This window comes from Gracilinanus agilis, chromosome 6 (assembly GCF_016433145.1).
Source record: "Gracilinanus agilis isolate LMUSP501 chromosome 6, AgileGrace, whole genome shotgun sequence".
NCBI classification, from domain to species: Eukaryota; Metazoa; Chordata; class Mammalia; order Didelphimorphia; family Didelphidae; genus Gracilinanus; species Gracilinanus agilis.
This window is the reverse complement of record NC_058135.1, coordinates 290,362,675-290,367,861: the sequence shown is the minus strand read 5'-3', so window position 1 is coordinate 290,367,861 and position 5,187 is coordinate 290,362,675. Positions and strand designations below refer to the sequence as shown.

The 5,187-nt window shown below is 57.8% G+C and overlaps 1 non-coding gene across 1 annotated transcript; it reads right to left on the bottom strand.

Moving 5' to 3' along the window:
- Positions 1–4,665: 4,665 nt before the first annotated feature.
- Positions 4,666–4,747, bottom strand: TRNAS-GCU. Its single transcript has one exon. It is a non-coding gene; the product is annotated as a tRNA-Ser (tRNA).
- Positions 4,748–5,187: the final 440 nt, after the last annotated feature.

Below are 5,187 nucleotides of genomic sequence, written 5' to 3'. Positions count from 1 at the left end.
GGGGGGGGGTTATAGTCTGATTGAGGGAATTAAGACACAAGCACAGATAATCAATATGCATTTATTAAGTGCCTACTGTGTGCTAGGCACTGTGCCAAGGGCTGAGAATTATTATGAAAAATTAAAACGAGGTAGTCTCTTCCTGTCTGCTGGAGGAGACAGCATGTTCACAGATAAATAGAGAATATATACGGGACAAAGATAGTGCTGGGGAGGGGCTTTAACTGTTTTAATAAGCATATCAGGGAGGGTCACAGTGCTAGCTGACCTGGGGGGCTAGGGATCTGGAAGGCATCCCGGACAGGCAAACCAGGAGAGAAGGACTTGAGGCACGGGTTAACAGGGCAGCAGGAATGATAGCACCAAGGCATGAGAACTTCAAATACGTTTCTTGATTGGTTCTATCTGAGGGATGAGGAGCAGACCAGTGCGTGGAGACCAAATCAACTAGCATTTATGTATTGAGCACCTACTCTGTGCCACACAGTGGGCCAGACAGATAGTAAAAGTCCCTGCTCTCAAGGAGCTTACAGGGAATGAGAAGAAAGCGATGCCAATGGCCAGGTACAGACAACAGGATCCACTGGGGATAAGCAAGAGAGGGAAGGCGCTAAGAGGAAAGCGGACCAGGAAGGCCTTCTGTATGATAGGGAGGGAGGCAACAGGAGGCTAGAAAGGTAGTGTGGGACAGATAGCAGACGGCATTGGCATATGATGGGGGCCACCAGAGAATTGTGAGTTGAGGAGGGAGGACCAGATCTACGCAGAAGGAAGATTAGACCATCACACAGGAGGAACTGAGCTCTTTCTACGTGCCGGCTGCCCTCGGGGAGCTCCCAGTCTGGGAGGAGGGTGGAACCATGCCAACATCTCCAACATGGCGGCAGTGAAGCTTGTTGAGGCCCGAGGAGCTGTGAGGAGGCACCTGACGCCTCCAGGAAGGCATGGCCAGTAGCAGACACGGAGAAGTCTTGGGGAGAGATGGAGGACCCTGGCTCCCTCCCAGGGTGGACCAAAAAGTCATCCTCACAGTGCGGACACAGGAGCCCGGGGGGGGGGGGTCATTCTGGGAATGGCAGGAAGGGAAGACCACAGCTGGCTGGGGTAGAGGCCCTGGAGGCTGGGGAGCCCCTTTCCAAGAGAATGGAACACATCAGGTTGTGGATGAATGGGGCGGGGGGTTTCATCTTTCAGCTTTGGCCAAATTTCCCCTCTCTGGGCCTTAGTTTACCCACATAATGAAAAAAAAAAGGCAGCTTAGATTCAGCGATTCCCCTGGCGCCATGTGACTGAGGCATCCTTGCCCAGGCTAGGCTTCCCCCCTTTCCTTCCCCCAGGGAGCCCCAGGTCAGCCACCCCAGCACTTGTGGATGAGACTGTTGTTTGGTGTTGGAAATAAACGATTGACTTTTTACATGGCGCCTGCCTGTTCCTGCTTCTTCTCGGAAATGGCTGCCCCATTCTCTGGGGCAGCCTTTGGCCCTGGGCTTGAGCCTGCTTCCGTCCGATCAGGGCCCTGTGCCGGACCCCGGCGTCCTCAACATGAGCTAAACTGATTCTCAAGTGGCCATCCTTTGTGGGCCAAGCCCTGGGAGGAGGCGAGGGTGAAGCAAACCGTAGGGCCCCGCCCTTATCGAAGGGGCAGCTGGGCAGCACAATGGGTAGAGTGCTGAGCCTGGACTCAGGGAAACTGGGGTTCCAATCTGGCCTCTGGCACTTACTAGCTGTGTGACCCTGGACAAGTCACTTTACCTTCTTTGCCTCTGTTAAATGAGCTGGAGAAGAGAGTGGCAAACCCCTCCCATGCCTCTGCCAAGAAAACCCCAAAGGGGATCCCAAAGAGCCAGACACACCTGGAAGGACCGTGGGCAGCCAGGGGACACTTACTGAGCCGAGCTGCTCGGGAGCCTGGGAGCGAGGCCTGCGCTTCTCTCTGGCTTGCCCGCGCCAGGATAGCCCCGGCCCCTCTGCCTCGGAGGTCAGGTCTTAGAGATGGGAAGCCTCATTTATGGTCAATGAAAGGCCCAAAGGAAGCCTGACAGCGGCAGACCTGGGCTCAGGAAGGGCTTGGTTTTTGAACTCGTTGCCTCCGACCTGAGACTCACTCCTGGGCCCGTCCGTGGTCCTTTCTGTAAAATCGAGAAACGGGATAAACGAGGCGGCCTTTGACTTGGGAAGGGCTGGACCAGCAGAGGGAAATGGATGTAGGAACTGGCACGGAACCGGGTCCTGGAGCAAAGCAGGCAGGCCCTTTTTCTAGAACTGCCCAGGCTCCGGGACGGAGAAATGAAGTGAGTTCTCCAAGGTCATTCAGCCAGGATGGGCAGCTCTTGAGGTTCTCTCTTCCTTCTCCTTTTCCCTTTCTCTAGCGCAGTCACGAAACGTTCTTGTACCACAAGAGGAAATAAGAGAAACGGGAGAAGATACGGACGGAGAGTGAAGCGAGCACAGCCAAGAAGACAACACGGAAGCCGAGATGATAGGATAGCAATGTGGAAACGAAACGGTGCTGGAAAGCGGGCCGCGTGATGTTGTGTGCAGAGGGCGACCTTCCCGCTGGCACTCACACGTGGGATGTTCTAGAATCCCTCTGGTGTCCTTGCTCAGTCCGGACAGGGGAATAACGGGGTAAAGATGAACGTTCATCAGTACACTTAAAGAAAGAAATCCTGGGGGCAGCCCTGGGCGAGTCCCGTCGCCCCCCTTGCCTAGCCCTTAGGGCTCTTGTGCCATAGAACCGCGAGGGATTCAGGCCAGCAGAGGAGGGGCGCCTTCCTTCCTCTCCAATCCGTGGCGCCTGATGTCCCAGATTGTAGGAAGGACGCTGGGGACGGCCATCAATGAGGGTCAGTGGGAGGAACTGGGTTAGTTTAGGCTGGAGAAGAGAAGGAAGGAGCTGGGGAAGGCGCACCTGCAAGAAGCCAGGCCCAGAGGGTGGAAACTGCCCTTATGCTGTGTCCCAAGTGCATTAAGAGGAATGGGCAGCCATGAAAGGTAATGAGCTCCCCATCCCTGGAGGGCTTCAAGCCAAGGCTGGATGAACACTGGTGGAGGATGCTTGGGTTGGGTTAAATGGCCTTGGGGCTGCCTTCCAACTCTGTGAATGAACTCCAGAGTCAGAGTGTTTGCTTCCAGGTGGGAAAGGGTGGCCCCTGGAGGCCTTTTGAGAGGTTTTTAGCAAGGAGGAAGACCCTGGGTGTGGAATGGGGAGAATTCTGATTTCTGAGGGCTTTAGACTAGGTGGCCGCCCCAAGCTACTGAGGCAGCCTCCGAGCAGGGAGTCAGGAAGACCTCAGTTCAAATGCAGCTTCAGAGACAGCCTGGTTGTATGACCCTGGGCAAGTCACTTAAGCCCTGTCTGCCTCGGTTTCTTCATCTGCAGAATGGGGATAGTAATAGCGCCTCCCTCCCAGGGTTGCTGTGAGGATCAAACAAGAGGGCCATTGCAAAGGGCTCAGCCCAGTGGCACATGGTCAGCTTTTCATAAGTGGTAGCTGTGCATTCTCAAACTGATGATCCTGCTGTGCCCTGGGTTCGATTCCAGCTCCTTCTGCCCTTGAGGAAGTCACTCAAATTGGACTGGATGACTTGGAATGACCCGGGAGGGGGAGGGCTTGGGCTCGGAGTCAGGAACACCCCAGTTGAACTCCTGCCTCATCCCGAGATCCTAAACAAGTCACTTAACCAGTGTGCTTGGTCCAGTGCCTTGGCTTGGCTCAGTTTCCCCCCCCCTGTAAAATGGGGATAGTAACAGCACCTGCTGGGCAGGATTGGAATCCAGTGTGATGAGGTCTGTTAAGGACTTTGCCCCCCCTCCCAGCACTGAGTGGGCTTGGCCTTGGCATTGCCTCTGGCCTGCCTTGAGGTCGAGAAATCCCCCAGTTTCCTTTCTCTTCTTCAGTTCCTAGGCCAGAATGAGAGCCTGCTCTGGGGGGGGGGGCTCTGAGCTTTGCTTTGGCTTTAGGGGAGACAGACTGCCTTTCCTGGGGAGGGCGGGTGTCACACAATAAGTACTAGGAGCAGGAGTTGAACCCAGGTCCTGGGGCACCAGCTTCTGCTCTTTCCACTGTAGAGGTATAGGGCTGCCTTGAGGCTCAATCCATGGACCTGCATTTATTAGGCTCCTACTGTGTCCCAGACCTCGAGGCTACAAAGACCCCAAATGGAGGCCTCCCGACCCTTTATTGTGCCCACAGGGGGAAATCTGGGGAGAGGGAAGGTCTCTGTGGAGAGGGATGTGCTCCAGCTCGGTCTACAGGGAGGTCGCAAGGGAGTCTCTGGGCAACCCTTCGAGGTCTCCATTTAGGCTCCTCCGGAGGGAGTCGGGGCTTGTACCGCCTGCACTCCCCCGGGGCCCACCAGCGTTTGCTCTACTCAAAGCCAAACCCCCAGAGCGAGTTGCCTGGCAGCCTCAAGGGCCTCGGGGGCCAGAAGCGGGCGCACCGAGCCTCATCGGAGGCAGCCTCTGGAGCGGGGCCTCACTTCTCTGGGTTCAAGACAGACGATGACCCAAAAGGACGCGGGCTCGGGCTCCGCGCGGCGGCGGGAGGGGACTGCCAGCCCGGGGCCGCCGGGGAGGTCTCTATCTTTTCCCTAAAGCGCCCCCCAGGCCAGGGGACACTCGCAAGAAAATTACAGCTGCCTCGGGGCGGGCGGAAAAGGGAACGACGAGGATGGGATTCGAACCCACGCGTGCAGAGCACAATGGATTAGCAGTCCATCGCCTTAACCACTCGGCCACCTCGTCCCGCCGCGGGCTCGCTCCTCTCCGCAGCCCCTTGTCCCTGCGCCCGCCGGCAGCCCGCGCTGGGCCAGTCTCCTCACCTGCCCCGAGCTACAGGGAAGCGATGCGGGAACTTCAGCCCGGCGCGGGCGCGGGAGGCTCGTGGCGGGGCCAGGTGAAAGCGGCAGCGGGGAGGAGGAGGAGGAGGAGCTCGTCGCCTTCCTCCTCTCCTGCTCAGCCCCCAGCCCAGCGCGGGCTGCAAGTGAGCGCGGCCTCCCGCGGGCCCCTTCCCTGGAGAATGGTGGCGGCGGGGGCCGCGGGGGGCCGCGCTGTCACCCTGGGGTGAGGGAGGGCGTGTAAAGGCAGACCGGCACCAGCTCGTCTCCTGGCAGATCCTGGGGTGCGGACTGGGTGAGCACCCCCTTGCCGGCTGCTTTCTGTCTTTTTACCAGGGGCGGGGGGGG